We start from the raw sequence: 17,320 nt of genomic DNA, 5'->3' as shown, positions 1-17,320 counted from the left end.
CCTTTCAACGATCAGGGACAAGAATTGCTGACAACGCTCCAAGTGAGAATTTCGTGAGAAGATGGCAGCGCGACGGCAGGGCCCAGCGGCTACTCCAGCAATGAATATCTGTTATCTGTAAGTAGGGGCCGTGCACAATCCTGATTTGATGGAGACGGACGTGAGAAGCACGGAGGAACATCTGGTGAAATTTCTGACATGCCTGTTTCGCTTCCGCTGCTCCTGTGCGATCGATAAATCTCCGGAGTAGGAGGCCCCGAATCCTCGTCCTTGAGAATAACATGACCCGATCCGAGACACCCCTGATCTGGGCACCGGGGAGGCAACATACCACGTGGATCTCACTATCGCTCCAACAGAACATCGTCCCTCCGACTAAGGAATCTCCTATCAACACCGCAATTATCTTCATCTCTCTGCGCTTCTGAGCCGCAGAACCAGACTCAGTGCCAGAGAGCCGGTCACTATGGCTCCTCCCGGGTAGGTCGTCGCCCTCAATAGTATCAAAAGTTGTGTATTATTAATAAGAGGGACGGCCACAGTGGCTGAGCAATTCCCCTCCTTCTCCTGACAGCCACCCAGTTGCCTGTGTCCTGCAACCTAGGGGTCACTACCTCATTTTAGCTCCAGTCTATCACCCACTCATTATCCCGTGTGAGTCGAAGGTCATCGAGCTGCAGCTCCGGTTTCTTAATACCTTCTCTCAGGAGGCGCTACTCTGTGCACCTGATACAGATGTGTTTATCTGGGGAACTGGAGTTCTCCCAGACTTCCCACATCCCACACACAGTACAGAACCCTTCCCAGGAGCCATTCGCTCTAATCTGCACCGCCATAACCAATGAGGAATGAACCACTGAGGGCACAGAGAGAGTAACCTATAAGACAATGTGCCTCTCCCAAACCTGATCTCGCCTAAATCTGATGAGCCAAAGCCATTCTAAACAGTGGCACACGCAAAAAGAGCAGTCTCTCCGCTTACACTTGAATTATTCTTATTGGCCCTCGGGTTCAAATCAGATTACTCCCTGAAGTAGCCGTTTTGAGGGGCTCGCTGACTTACGAATACACATTTCTCTGTTCACAAGAGCATCGGTGACAACTGATTTGGAGGAAACCAATCGCATGAGTGCTTGCGAAGGCACATGTAAGCTTTTAGTTTGCCATGCATAACATTAATATTGCACTAATTGTGTATTTGTATCCCGTTTTCAGTGTGAATTCTGGACCCCAGCAGTGACTGGGAAATCGAACGGTTGCTGGGCAACACGGTCTGGAAGAGGAGACGCGTTTCTCGCTCCTATTCACTCATCCTGCAGACTCCCCATCGCTCTTTGCGCTACTACACGGCCCCGCCTACTGCACACGTGCCCTCTCACGGAGCTTCCGCAGCATCGCGGTCCGTGGGGCAAGCGGTACTCCTGTCATCTCCCAGACAACGAGAACCTCTCGTCAAATGACTTGCGCGATATTTTGCTTCTATTGGCATCAGATAATGTCAATCTAGGCTACCAACCAATAGGAATACGAGATTCGTCAAGAAGGCGTTCCACCCACAGACACCTCCCCCCACCGAACGCTCACTCCCGGATAAACTCGATTAAACCTCAGGGGTAATTAATTGATTTCAATTTATCTCCGATGGTTTTGTCGATTTTTTTTTATTAGCCCCACTCAATAAAATATAAGCGATGTGAATAGTGAATATGCATTTCTTTCATGTGCACTTCCAGGTCCCAACGCAGAGATCCTGAAGATGCTGGAGATCCGGAGTGACACGCAAAATGCTGGATAAGCGCCTCAGGAGAGTGACCATCTCCGGAGAGGGGTAAAGTGTCGACGTTTCCAGCAGAAACACTTCATCAGCACTGGAAAAGAAGGGGGAATGAGGCAGAAAGAGAAGCTGAGGGGTGATGAAGGAGTATAAACAGGAAAGTGATTTGTCAAGCCAGGTGAGTGGAGGAATTTCTGTGGTGTGGGAGTGAGGGTGAAGTGAGAAGCTTGGAGGTGATGGGGAAAAGGGGAACTGATAAGAAGAAGGATTCTGATAGGTGAGGATTGGAGAGTGGACCATAGGAGAAAGAGAAGGAAGAGGGTCTTCGGCTAGGCAAAAGGGGGAACGGAAAAAGGAGAGTAGTAGTAGAGAGCAGAAATTACTAGAGTTTCGAGAAGTCGATGCAAATGTTGTCAGGATCTGAGATGTGAGGTGTTGTTTCCCCAACCGGATGTTGGCCTTATTGTGGTAGTACAAATGTCCGTGTACGGATATGTCTAATTGGGAACAAGAAGTGCATTTAAAAAGGTTAGTTACGGAAAAAGTTCCTGTTGTAGATGGAGCAAAACTACTCAACAAACCGACTCCCGAAGCACGTCCGGCCTCACCGGTGATAAAGAGGTTTCACCACATACAGATCTTAGGCACCGTGTGTGTTTATGTGTGTGTCTTTCTGTGTGTGTGTGTTGCGAGGGGAGACAGAGACCATTGCACAACACTCTAATTCTCCGTTTGAACCCCATCCTCACCTCCATATTCGGGGTTCCGTTGTTTTAGATGCGACAAATTTACAAAGAATTTACAAAGAATATTAAAAGGCATGGATCGAGTGGTCGTGGACGGCTACATCTAGTTGTCACAATGCCATAAATTACAACGTAAATATAGAAACGACAGACCTGCATATATACACACGATAAGCTTGCTCTGCGGCTTGAGATTCTAAATTGGAGAACGGTGCTTTATTCACAAAAGCCTCATAGCCCACAGTGACTGAACACTGATCCCAGCAATGGAACCCGCCACTGCAGCCCCACAGTGCACTATGTACTGATTGCAAAGCTACGAAATTGCATCTGAATAGCCTCCCCTCCCCCAACTCCAGTCTTCCTTTGTCATCAGCAGACTGGGACATCTCACATCTCGCTGCCTCTGCCAGGCCATTAAACTGTGAACAACTGTGGTCAGGGACTGATCTCTGGGGAACTCCAAACGCTCCCTTCTCCCAGTCTGAAAATGGGCTACTCATCCAGCCACACACTACCGGCAGTTTATCGATCTCCAATGAAAAAGCCTAATCACCTACTCCTGAGGATCAATACCATTGCTGACTCTGAGTTTACCACAGTCAGATGCCATGAGGGACACAATAATCAGAACGTCTCTAGTCGCAGCCGTGTAAATAAAATGTGATCTTAGTGAGTGTGTGGTGTATGCTCAGAATGCGAAGGCGATAAACAAACTGAGCCAAGTCACAGACTGATGAAGGGGAGGAATGATCCATTTTGATACAGAGAGGGAAGCAGAGAGTTTGATATTGACCCTGATGCCGGAACTGTAGCCAGTTAGAAGATGAAATCTTGTTCCTCCAAATGGTTTTGAGCTGTGACAGTGCTTTTTTCTGAAGGCACCATGGAGACTAAAATTATCTGAGTTGAAATGTTGTCTTCCGCCCACTGACGTGGTCTGTAAACTTTTAACAGTGTAGAAATGTCAAAAGATGTGTGTGTGGGAATCACAAACACAACAGAACGATATCTCCGCTGTATCTGTCAGTTCACCAGCGTGTGAATGCCATCGATCCTTGAATGTGGAGGCCGAGATGCTGGAGAAGACAGCGCCCACTCGCTACGAGGAGAGCCCGATCACGTGTTCATGTCCGTGATCTGATTGGATACATTGCCATGACGATAACAGCAATGTGACGTCATTCACTGTCTCTCATTTTGGAAGGGAATCAGTCGGCCATCGCAGATACACCAGCAGCTTCGCACTGGGAAGCGGCCGTTCACCTGCTCCGTGTGTGCGCGGAGACTCATTCAGTTAACCCACCTTGTGATGCTCCGGTGAGTTCACAATAAATAGAGGCCACATTTCTGTCCGGAGTGAGCAAAGAGTTTTACTCAATCATCCCAGCTGCTGCAGCACCAGCAACTTCACATCAGGGAGGAAGTTGAAATCAGCTCAGTGTTAAATATTTAACCATCACGGTGACTGAAGGCAGCTGCAGGTTCATGAGGTACTGTTACTGTCAGATTCTGCAGTTCTTGCAGCTGCTCATCGCATCCAGGACTGAACCCTGGTCACTGAGCATTGGAGGAGTCTGTTCTGCTGATGTTAGCCTTGAACTAGACTGGTGTTTAATACTGTGGATCCGTGAAGGTTCTGTATCAAATTCTGTGTCTCTAACACACTCACAATATACACTAGACAGGACACTCGGCCCATCTGGTCCCTGCCCATGGTTCTGTTCCATATCAGTATTTAAAAATTTATTTCTTGCCGTTTACCTCTCACTCTCTTTGTTGCAATTTGTCGCCACTCGGTGGGAGAAGAGATTTCCTGTGAATTTCGTAGAATCATAGAAATCTGCAGCAAAATACCGTTCATTATACATTGTTCCGACCATGTAACCTACTCTAGTAACTGCCTGCAAGTACCCTACCACATAGTCCTCTATTTTCCTAAGCTCCATTTACATACGATTCTCTTAAAAGACCCTATTGTACCCGTCTCTACCACCGTCCCTGGTAGTGCATTCCACACACCCACCACTCTCTGTGTATAAAAATATACCTCTGACATCTCCCTTGAACTTGGGTCCGATTACTCCGGGGTGGCGGGCGAACCGAGACGTGTGCCCCCATTGCAGAACCTGAGACCTGACTGAAACGGGCACATACAGGCGATCACCGAGTCCATTGCCGGGGTCGAAGTCATCCCATTGGGCTTCTTTTACTTTCGACTCGATCTCCCAAGTGAGGGGGGCAACCACGCAGGATGATGGGAGGATACTTCTTGCGCTGGAAGTGTCCTCCTTGGAGACATATTGGAGTCAAACGGCATTATTCGGCCCAACTGTCGAAGTTCAAACGTTCGGCAGTCTGAACATACCCCAGGTTTTTATGAACCACAAACGGCTGTTCTGCCCCCTCCAGCCGGTGTCTCCATTCTTCCCAAGGCTAGTTTGACCGCCAGGAGTTCCCAATTCCCCACGTCGTAATTCCGCAAGGCGTGGGGAGTCGGCGAGAATAGAAGGTGCAGGGGTGAAGCTTTTCGTCCGACATTGCTCCTTGGGACAGGACCGCTCCTATCCCGGAGTTAGAGGCGTCCACCTCGGCAGTGAATTGACTGGCTGGGTCCGGATGGACCACGATGGGAGCCTCTTCATGTCGGTGAACGCCGTCAGCTTCGGAGTCCCAACAGTAGGGGGTAGTAGGCGAGGTAAAGGGGGCTGCCACTCGACTGTAGTCTCTGATAAATCGGCGGTAGAAGTTAGCAAACCCCAGGAATTGTTGACGTTGTTTGTGGATCGTGGGCCTAGGCCATTCTTCCACTGCCCGGATCTTCTCGGGGTCTGCTCTCACCTGCCCGCTCTCAATGCTTCCCAGGAAGCTGACCGAAGGAACGTGGAACTCACATTTCTCCGTCTTCACAGATAACTTGTTCTCCCACAGTCTCTGGAGGACTTGACGGACAAGGTGAACGTGTTCTTGAGGGGGGGGGGTGCCAGAAAATATCAGGATATCATCCAGGTAAACGCATACAAACCGATTGATAAAGTCCCTCAGTCCGTCATTAATGAGGGCTTGAAAAACGGCGGAAGCATTGGTGAGGCCAAAAGGCCTGACCAAATATTCGAAGTGTCCAGATGTTTATCAATGGCCGTCTTCCACTCGTCTTCCTCCCTCACCCTGACGAGATGGTAGGCGTTACGAAGGTCCAGCTTTGAGAAAATGGTGGCTCCGCGCAGTGGCTCAAATCTGAACTAACGTGGGGTAGAGTGTACTTGTTCTTAACTGTTATACTGTTTAGGCCTCTGTAATCAATACAAGGATGAAACGACCCGCCCTTCTTTTCTACAAAAAAGAAACCCACGCCTGCAGGGGAAGATGAAGGTCTGAAAATGCCCGCCATGAGGGACTCGCTGATGCTCTTCTCCATTGCCTCTCTCTCCGGTCGGGATAGATTAAAAAGGTGAGTGGTAGGTAGCAAGGCCCCCGGGGAGAAGTTCGATGTCACAATCATATAGACGCTGAGGAAGCAGGAAAGGGCCCGTTGTTTACTGAATACCGGTCCCAGGCCATGGTATTCTGTGGAGACTCGCGGCAAATCGAAGTGTTCCGGGACAGGTGGGGTCGCTGGGAGATGGGGCTGACCGCAGACAGATGGCGTGTCAGACTGGCTCCATTTGGCTATCCTCCCGGTAGACCAGTCGATGTGGGGATTGTGTTGGGTCAGCCATGGATACCCTAGAACTCCCGGGGCTTGAGGTGAACGAATGAGACTGAATCGTACCTCCTCCCGATGGTTGCCGGATCGCATCAAGGTCAGGGGTGGCGTACTGTGGGTCAGCCGAGCCAGCAGTTTTCCGTCCAGAGCCCGGACCTCCAGGTGGGTACTTAGCGGCTCGCGAGGTATTCCAGCCTGGGCGGCTATATCAGCGTCCAGCAGATTGCACTCGGTACAAGAATCCACCAAAGCGGATAGGGATAGAGACAGTCGCTGGTAATTCACGGTAGCGGGGTTCTGAATCCGTGTCTTGCGAGCTGAAGGGAGTATCGTCCGGCTCACCAGGACCTCCATTTTCGCTGCTGAGCACTCCCTTTTGGTCGCTGAGGGCAGGCATCCTAGAAAATGTCCTGGCTGGCCACAATACAAACAATCCCCATTTCTCCACCTCCATTGACCGACAAGCCTGAACAACATTCTGACTGTCATAACTCATCCATGATGGAATGATGAAACAGACACAAGAGACCGATCGGCCTTTCCGCACGATGTCTCATTTCCTTGTGAACCTTGTCACATCTTCGCTTTATCCCAAAATCATGAGATTACTGAGCCTTGTAGTCTACTTACCAACATCCATCTGTAAAGCAGCGTTGCCGGGTATAATTGAACCTCCTGCGTTCAGTTTCTGTTGACATTGTTGCGATCAACTCCCACCCAGTTTTTAGATTCAGTCCTGTCTATAAACGTTTATTTCTCCGCTTCCCTAAATGTGAAAGCGATGAGACTTCCAAGCGTTCTCATCCATCTCAACAAACGTCCTTCCCAAATTCTTGCCGAGACGCGTCTCACGAGTCTTTGAATTGTAATATTTTACAGCTTCACTCTCCACAGAAACTGCCTAATCTGAGCAAACTGTAACACTCTCGCTTTCATTTCCGATTGACAGGATGATATATGTGTTTGTGTGGATATGACTTTCCTTACAAATCAGGCATTTATTCCGTTCTCAAACACACATCAAAAGTTGTCCGGGTGGCCGAGTGGTCTAAGGCGCCAGACTCAAGGAATGAAAATCCATCCGACAAACGGGAGTGTTCTGGTCTCCATCTGGGGTCGTGGGTTCGAATCCCACTCCTGACAAAATTTGTCTTTAAGCATTCAATCGAGGCGACGTTATTTCTGCAAACAAACCCTGTGTTTTTGAGGTGGATTAGAAAAACTGTTGGAGGATAAGATTATGTTTTTGACACTGTTCATCGTATTGCAACAGGTCACCGTACACCGAATTCTGAGTGAGTGATTTATTCAGAAAAAAAAATCACGGTGAAGCATCTCGTCCCGAAACGCCGACTGCTTACGCTTTTCCACAGATGCTGCCTGGTCTGCTGAGCTCCTCCTGGCATACTCAGCTATTCAATATAGAAAAGTTTCTGAAGTGAAATCATTGGTTGTCAGATTATTTAATGGATGGGTATGTGAGCGTACATTATCACCTGTTGATGAAAGGTCTGATTGCTGATGGGTAGTAACTGTTCTTGAACGTGGTGGTGCGTGTCCTGAGGCTCTTGTACCATCTACCCGATGACAGCAGCGCAAAAAGAGCATGGCAGGATGGTGACGACCTCTGACGGTGGATGCTGTTTTCCGATTACATCATTTTATGTGGATCTGCTTAATGTTTGGGAGTGCATTTCCCGTGATGGACTGGGCCGAATTCACTAACTTCTTAAAGATTTTCCTTCAAAGGTACGGTATTTCCGTACCACGTCTTGTTGCAGACAGACAATATACTCTCTACGACACATCTATAGAAGCTCATCAAGGTTTTTGATGTCATGCTGAATCTCCGCAGTCTCCTAAGAAAGCAGAGGAGAGAGTTATACCAACAATTTAAAGTTACTGACGTGCCCCACCTCTGATCCTCCAAGGAGAACTGGCTCAAGGACCTCTGGTTTTCCCTCTGCTGAAGACAACAATCAGTCCTTGGTCTTGCCGACATAGAGTGGTAGGGTGTTGGCATATCTTGTTTAAAACGATCCCCTCTTAGTTGAATTGTATGCCCTAAGAGAGGATCGTTTAAAGACATGTAAACCCTGGAATGGAGATAACTTCTGCGTACTCTACCATTCTCTATGCCTCAAAATCTAAGAAACGTCTATTAGATTCCCCCTCACTTCTGATGCTCCAGAGAAAGAGAACAAGTTTGCCCAAACTTTCGCTATTGCACAAACCGTCTAATTCAGGTAGCATCTTGCTGATGCTCTTCTGCACACTCTCCAAATCCGCGTCATCCTTTCTCTGGAGGATGACCTGAACGGAGTGCAGCACAATTCCAGTGCTGTGATGCTGTACGCGCTGATTCCGCACATGCTCGGCAATCTGAGACCCTGTCATCAAAGCAGTCATTCAGAATATTCCGAAATACAGCTGTTTATCTGGCATGTGGAGACAGTAGTGCAGGTGCTGTCAGGGTGGCCGAGTGGTCTGAGGCGCCAGACTTAAGGCGAGTAAGTCACTTCCTAGTAAACGCGAGTGTTCTGGTCTCCAACGCGTGGGTTCGAACCCCACTCCTGGTAAATACTCTGTTTTTCACGTGCTGTTATTTATAATGCAATCACTGTAATTTTACTGCAGCGATCAAAGCCTAGTCTGTTTGGGAGTATGAGAAAGTCTCAATTAAGATAAAGATTTTGTTTTAGTCACAACAGAGTGCAGAACAACGGGTTACATGGGATTCAGGCTGCAGATTTTGATGAGAAAGAGGCCTCGTTGAAGAGTGTTTGTGTCACCTTCTTAACCGTGGCTGTTGTTTGGACAGAATGACATTGGGGCCATTCAAACACGTTGTTGGTTTCTATATTGAAACGACATTTTACATAGTCGTTCTTAATCCGCGGAGATCAGTAACGTGCGTTGAACACCTTTCTGGATTTGGGAATATCGGATTGATCATTCCGGACTGGATTATATTCATTTTCCGTTGCAATGCAGATATTTTAAGTCGTACAGCATGGAAAATAGCCTTCGGCCCAATTGGTTCGAAGTTCAAAGCAGAAAGTAAATGTTGCATCACAGCATATCTATATACATATATCACCATTTGCAGCAATGGGATTGACATTCCTGCGGGCATCCAAGAAACACAATAAAATCCATGAAGGGCCGCACTAACAGGACGGTCAAAACACTCAATGTGTACAATACAGCAATCTGTGCAAAGTCAAGTGAAAGAATAATGATAATAGCAATATTAATTGTTATTTTACGCAATAATCCAGGGCGACTATGAAGCTCACTGGAGTTTGTTTAGATTTAACCTCTCACAGAGACAACCAGATGAATTACACATTGACAGCGGATCGAATATGCACGATTTGAAATTATTCACGTAAAGCTGAAATACTTAATACAGATAGTAAATATGATTTCAAAAGTTATAAAAATAAAATCTGGACAAAATCAGCGTATTAGATTAAACGTGGAGAGTTGCAATTGAGGTAGCATAATATGTAACAGAACTGCAGGATACAGTACAACTGATGGATGAATACTCTTATTTTATATGTTAATGACTTGGATGCTGGAATTGACGATCATACGGACAGGTTTGCGGTCCAGATGAAGATAGGTGGAGGTGCAGGAAATCTGGTGTAAGTAGAAAGTCTACAAAATGACAGAGGAAGATGAGGAGAATGGGCAAAGTAGTGGCAGACATAAAACACAGGCACGAAATGTATGGTGCTACACTTGAGCAGAAGAAATAAAATGGAAGACTATTTTCTGATCATAGAGAAAATTGGAAAATCTGAGGTGCAAAAGGACTCAACGTTATTCGTCCAGCATTCCCCTGAAGGTGAATATGCATGTTGCGAAAGTGGTGAGGAAGGCCAATGCGATGTTGGCGATCATTTCCAGAGGAATGGAGTATGGATGCAGCGATGGAATTTTCAGGGTTTAAAATGCACTGATGAGGCCTTACCTTGAGTACTGTGAGCAGTTTGGAGCCCCTTGTCTGAGACAGGTTGTGTTGTCACTGGAGACGGTTCAGAGGTGGTTTAGAAAATTATTCCCGGGTTGAAAGCTTTGTCATGCGAGAAGCATGTGCTGGTTCTGGGTCTCTACTCAGGGGAATTCAGGAGATTGAATGGTTCGCGCATCAAATCACCCCCTGGACATCTATCACTCGTGTCACCCAGCTGACTACTGGACCGTCTCTCCCCGTGTCTATCACTCGGGTCTCCCGGCGTCTTAGGCGCTCCTGCTCCATGACTAAACTCAGCTTCCCTCTGTTTCATCAGCTGCGGATGAATGTCAGGAACCCCCGCTGGAACCAATCGGCGAGACCTCTCTAGGAAAGGGATGCCCTCGGTTGCTCTAATACCGTGGCAAGTACTCTTTAAGAAATCAAACTCAGAACTGCCAGTGGAAAAGGCGTCTTCACGTTCCAACACGTTATCAGTTAATCTCCATTTCCATTCCTCGAACATTTCAGCAAATTTAGGGTTTCCGGTCGCTCTAGCTGCTCCCAGAATGTTACATGACAGGTTGAGACAGGATGCACCTCACTGTTCCCCCTTTCCGCTCATCATCCTACTTAGCAGGAACTTGCACCTTCTCAAAAGCAGCTCTGAACAGATGGTGAATGGACAAGGTGTTCAAAAAGTTCTCTCTACTTCTCTCTTTGCTTGCTCCTTGGAACCTTCTCACAAGAATAAAAAAAGTTCCATCCGTTTCCATAGTCTCAGTTACCCCAACATCTGCTTCCATAAATGCCAGCTTCAACGAAAAGTAGCCATTGTATGGGCACTTATCAGTACTAAGCCCCGGAATTCCAAGGGTAATAACAGGCACCAATGGCAAGTACGTGGACACCGATTGTAAATGACACTAGACACCAGGATATGACAGCACAATACAGACCCTTCGGCACTCGATTTTAAGCCAAGCCATATATCTCTTTCATTCATTTGCCTGTGCAAGAGGCTCTTAAATACCCCTAATGTTTTAGCCTCCACCACAATCCCTGGCAAGTCATTCCAGGCACTCACAACCCTCTGTGTAAAAAAAAATTACCCCTGATGTCGCCCATAAACGTCTCTCCCTTAACTTAACTGTGTATGTCTGCCCTCTGGTGTTTGCTATTCGTGCCCTGGGAAACAGGTACTGGCTAGCACCTTATCTATGCCTCTCATAATCATGTAGACCTCTATAAAGACCCCTCTCATCCTTCTATGCTCCAAAGAAAAATGTTCCAGCTCTGCTAACCATGCCTCATAACACTTGTTTTCCAATCCAGGCAATTTCCCTGTAAATCTCCGCTGCACCCTCTCCATAGCTTCCACATCCTCCTATAATGAGGTGACCAGAATGGAAAATAATACCTTAAGTGTAGTCTCACCAAAGTTTAGTAGAGTTGCAACATGACCTCTCTACTCTTGAACTCAATCCCCCTATTAAAGAAGCCGAGCATCCCATAGGCCTTCTTAACTATTCTATTAATCTGTGCAGCGACCGTGAGGGATGAATAGATTTGAACGCCAATGTCCCTCTGTTCATACACACTCTTAAATAACTGACCATTAACCCTGTACTCAGCCTTCTGGTTTGTCCTTCTAAAATGCATCACCGCACACTTAATCGGATTGAACTCCATCTGCCACTATTCTGGCCAACTCTGCATCCTGTACATACCCTCTTGTAACCTTCGACAACCTACAGCTCCATCCACAACTCCTCCAATCTTCGTGTCATCCACAAACTTACTCACCCATCCTCCTGCGTCTTCATCCAGGTCATTTATAAACATCACAAAGAGCAGGGGTCCCAGGACTGATCCTTGCAGCACTCCACTAGTCACAGACCTCCAGCAGAATACTTTCCTTCCACAACTAACCCCTGCTTTCCTCCAGTAACCATTTTTTTATCCAAACAGCAAGGATCCACGGATCCCATGCCTCATGACTTTCTGGATGAGTCTTTCGCGGGGTACCTTGTCAAATGCCTTGTTAAAATCGATGTAGACGACATCTACCGCCCTACCCTCATCAATTTATTTTGTTACCTCTTCAAAAAACTCAATTGGGCCCGTGAGGCACGATCTTCCCTTCATAAAGCTATGTTGACTCTCCTTGAGTAGACTGTACTTCTCCAAATGCTCGTAGATCCTATCCTTAAGAATCCTTTCCAATAGTTTGCAGACCACCGACGTAAGACTCTCCGGTCTATACCAGGTCTCACCAGGTTTCTCTTGTTACCTTTTTTGACAAGGAAACTACATTAGCCGTTTTCCAATCCTCCAGCACCTCCCGTGCAGCCAAAGAGGATTCAAAGATCATAGCTACTGCTCCAGCGATCTCTTCTCTTACTTGCCACAGCAACCTGGGGTATATCTCGTCCGGACCTGGGGATTTGTGGTTTTTAAGAAGATCCAACACTTCCTCTTCCTTAATCTCCACATTCTCCAGCACACAGGCCTGTTCTATTTCGACCTCACCCTGATCAAGATCCTTTTCACTTATGAATACTGAAGCAAAGTATCCATTGAGGAACTCTCCAACCTCCTGCACCTCCAGGCACATGTTGACCTCTTTATCCTTTTGCGGCCCCATCTTCATTCTTGTCATCGTTGCTCTTCACATTCGCATAGAACACCTTGGGGTTTTCCTTAATCCTAGATGCCAAGGCCTTTTTATGCCCCCTTCAAGCTCTCCTAAATCCTTTCTTAAGCTCCTTCCTGGCTATCCTATATTTCTCATGAGCCTCTCCTGCTTCCTGCTTCTTATATCTAACATATGCTTTCTTCTTTCTCTTGACGAGTTGCCTCACATGTTTTGTCAGCCACGGTTCCCTTTTCCTACCATTTTTTCCTTGCCTCAGTGGGACAAACCTATCCTGAACCCAGCACAAGTTTTCCCAAAACTTCCTCCACATGACTTCTGTGCTTTCACCTTTGAACATCTGTTTCCAATTTACTCCCGCTAGTTCCTGCCTCATTCCTTCAGTTAGCCATTCCCCAGTTAAGCACTTTACCATTGCCTGTTTTTATCCTTTTCCATAGCAATGCTGAAGCTAAGGGAGTTGAGGTCACTCTCACCAAAATGCTCTGCCACCTGATCAGGATCATTACCTAGAACTAGACCTAGTATGGCTTTTCCTCTCATCTGCCGGTCCACATACTGTATCGGGAATCCTTCTTGAACACACCTGACAAATTCAGCCTCATCTATCCCCCTTGCAGTCAGGTGGTGTCAATCAATATGAGGGAAGTTGAAATCACCCATAACTACAACCCTGTATTTCTTGCACCATTCTAAAATCTGCCTGCTTATCTGCTCCTCGGTGTCCCGAGGGCTATTTGGGGGCATATAGACTACTCCCAGCACACGCGATTGTTCCCTTCCTATTTCTGACTTAAACACACACCGACTCAATGGACGCTCCCTCTGCAGTGTCCTCCCTTTTCTATAGACGTGAAACTATCCCTGACCAGTAATGCTACTCTCCCCCCCCCCTTTCTACCTCCCATCCTATTCCTTTTAAAACACCTCAACCTCGGTACCTCCATCAGCCAATGCTGTCCTTCCTCCAGCCAGGTTTCAGTAACGGCCAGTATCATAACTCTACATACTGATCCATGCTCTAAGTTCATCCACTTTATTCCTAATACTCTTAGCATTGAAATAGACACATTTCAACCTCTTTGTGGCTACATTTATGTTTTATCGCCTGCCTGTCCTTCCTCACCATCTCAGAACACATAGCATCATGCCCTTGTCCTTGTACCCTAATCTCTGCTCTCACATTCTGACTCCCACCCCCTGCCAAACTAATTTAAACCCTCTCCAACAGCTCTAACAAACCTGGCCGCCAGGATATTGGTCCCTATCCAGTTCAGGTGCAGCCGGTCCACTTTGTGCAGGTCAGACCTTTCCCAGAAGAGATCCCAATGTTCCAGAAGTCTGAACCCCTGTCCCCTGCACTAACTCTTCAGCCACCCATTCAACTGACATGACTTCCAGTTCCTCCCCTCTCTGCCTCGTGGCACAGGCAGCAATCCTGAGATTCCCACCCTTGCTTTTTAACTTTAATATTAACTCTCTATATTCCTTCTTCAGGACCTCATCCCTACTCCTATCTATGTCATTGGTCCCCACTTGGACCACAGCTGACTGCTCACCCTCTTTCCTGAGAATACCAAGAACTCGATCCAAGATATCACGGACCCTGGCACCAGGGAGGCAACACACCATCCAGGATTCTCGATCTTTCCCACAGAACCTCTTATCTGTCCCCCTAACTATCGAATCTCCAATCACTACTGCTCTCCTCTTTTCCCTCCTTCCTTTCTCAGCAAAGGGGCCAGTCACTGTGCCAGAGACACGACCACTACAACTTGTCCCAGGTAGGTCATCCCCACCAACAATATCCAAAACAGTAAACTTATTGTTGATGGGAACGGCCACAGGGGTGCTCTGCTCTCTCTGTCTATTCCCCCTCCCTCTCCGGACAGTCACCCAGTTAGTTACCTGTCTCCTGACTTTTAGGGGAGACTGCCTCCTTGAAACTTCGATCTATTACTGCCTCTGCTTCCCGAATGATCCGAAGTTCATCCAGCTCCAGTTCCCTAACTCGGTTTGACAAGAGCTGAAGCAGGATGCTTCTCTTGTTGGTGTAGTCATCAGAGACAATTGTGCTGTCCCTGACTTCTACATCCTACAATTGGAGCACTGGACTGCCCTATCTACTGCCGCCATCACCAACTCCTAAGTTAATTAAATTAATTAAAGAACCTTACCCGGCCTTACCCACTGGGAGCAAGTTTGTCCTCCGCCTCTGCTCGCCAAAACCTCTCGAGTCAAAGCCTCAAAGCTCCACTGCTGCTCTGGCCCCACTCACTCACTGGCCGCTCCACTTGAGCTACCCCTCTTTTTATTTGTTTGTTGAGCTATTCAATTTCCGATTGCCCAATCAGACTGCTTGGTCACCTGACCTCGATTGCCCAATCAGCTGCTTTCTGCTGAGTCTGATCTATTCAAATCTTTTCATTATTATTGTCCAAAATAACAAGAGTACATCGAAGTAAATAACACTTACAATGTGTCAAGGGAAAAAAAACATTGTTTTAAAGATTGAAAAATATGGTAACACAAAAAAAGGAAAAAAAAAACTAAAGCAAAGAAAAGTGAGGAAAAAAAAATTAAGAACTCAACCCCGGAGCCATGCGTCATACAAAAAGCTTCTAAAGATAACCATCAAACCGCCAGCAAAGAAAAAAAAATACAATTAGATCGTGGAGAAAATTATCAATTAACTCAAATGGTAATAACGAGAAAATGAACCCCTTCTTTTCTCAAAATCAAACACAGTTTCAAAGGTTCAACTTCTAATTTTCTCCAAACTAAGACATAGCATCACTTGGAAGAACCATTGTAACAGAGTGGGGCCGACGTATCTTTCCACTTCAACAGAATTGCCCTCCTAGCTATCAATGTAACAAACACAATAGCATGTTGGTCAGACAAAGAAATAGCTTGGATATTTTGAGGAATTATTCCAAAAAGTACAGCTAATTTGTTAGGTTGTAAATTAATTTTAAGTGCTTCAGAAATTGTAGAAAAAAAACTGACTTCCAGAACTGTTCCAGTGTAGAACAAGGCCAAAACATGTGTGTCAGTGTAGCTGTCTCAGTTTTACATCTATCAGAATAACTATCAACATCAGGAAACATTTTAGACAATCTCTCCTTCATCAAATAGTAATGATGTACAACTTTAAATGGAATCAGTGCGTGACTAGCACAAATCGAAGAAGAGTTAACCAACTTCAGAATCTGTGTCCAGTCCTCCGTCATAAAAGTCAAATTAAGTTCCAATCTTGTTTAATGTTAAATAAAGGACACGTATCCCATTGTGATAGTAATTTATAAATTCTTCCAATGGAATACCTAACAAGCCAGCATTCAATATGTAAGGAAAATTAGTTAAATGTTTTTGTAAGAAATGTCTAACTTGAAGGTATTGTAAAAAGTGTGAGTACGAAAAAGAATAGTTATCAACGACTTGTTCAAAAGGAATCAGTCTATCTTCTTTAAATAGATCCAAAAAAGAATTGATACCTTTATTTTCCAAAGTAAAAATATTGGATCATTCAAATAATGCTTAAAAAAATATAATAAATTAAACTACAAAATTTAATTTTTTTAATATTAAAAAATTACAGAACTGGAGCCAAATTTGTAAAGAATACTTAATCACAGGGTATCAATTTAAATTAGCAACTTTAGCTAATTGTAAAGCAGATCCCAATAACGAGGTTAAATAAAACTGTTCCACAGCTTTCAATTCCAAATCGACCCAAATTAGCCGTTCGTTCTTATCAACCCAGTGTAACCAAAAGGACATATATTGCACATTAACAGCCCAGTAATACATTCTTAAATTAGGCGAAGTAAGACCTCCATCCTTTTTCAATTTTTGTAAGTGACATTTACTCATTCTTGGTCTTTTATCATTCCATATAAAAGATGAGATAATAGAATCAATCCGATCAAAAACACATCTTCGTTAAAAAAACAGGGATACTCTGAAATAAATATAACAATTTTGGTAAAATCAGCATTTTGACTATATGGATGTGACCAACAAGTGAAAATGTAAGTGGGATCCATCCACTAAATAAATACTTCATAGAATCTACTCAGGGAACAAAATTAGCTTTGTAAAGATCCTTTTTCTTTTAGAGATTATAACACATAAATATCTAAAAGAATCCGTAATGTTGAAAGGAGTATTACCAAATATAGAAACAGATTCATTTAAAGGAAACAATTCATTTTTATTAAAATTTATTTTATATCCTGAAAAATCTCCAAATTCATGAAATAAATTTAGCAAGGCAGGGAGATTCCTCGGGATTGGATACATAAACCAGAAAATCGTCAGCGTAGAGAAATCTCATTCACAAGAATCCCATGAATATCTTTAGCTTCATGAAGAGTGATACCAAGGGATTCTAATTTTAAGTTAAATACCAAAGGACTTAATAGACAACCTTGTCTTGTCCTCCGTGAAAGCTGAAAAGAGAGATCTACAA

The 17,320-nt window shown here is 45.3% G+C and overlaps 1 non-coding gene across 1 annotated transcript; it reads left to right on the top strand.

Annotated features, from left to right (window-relative positions):
* Nucleotides 1–7,255: 7,255 nt before the first annotated feature.
* trnal-caa (transfer RNA leucine (anticodon CAA)) lies at nucleotides 7,256–7,369 on the top strand. Its single transcript has 2 exons — nucleotides 7,256–7,293; nucleotides 7,335–7,369. It is a non-coding gene; the product is annotated as a tRNA-Leu (tRNA).
* Nucleotides 7,370–17,320: the final 9,951 nt, after the last annotated feature.

This window comes from Hemitrygon akajei, unplaced genomic scaffold (genome assembly GCF_048418815.1).
Source record: "Hemitrygon akajei unplaced genomic scaffold, sHemAka1.3 Scf000062, whole genome shotgun sequence".
NCBI lineage: Eukaryota > Metazoa > Chordata > Chondrichthyes > Myliobatiformes > Dasyatidae > Hemitrygon > Hemitrygon akajei.
The sequence above is the reverse complement of the archived record's forward strand: the minus strand, read 5'-3'. Positions and strand labels throughout refer to the sequence as shown.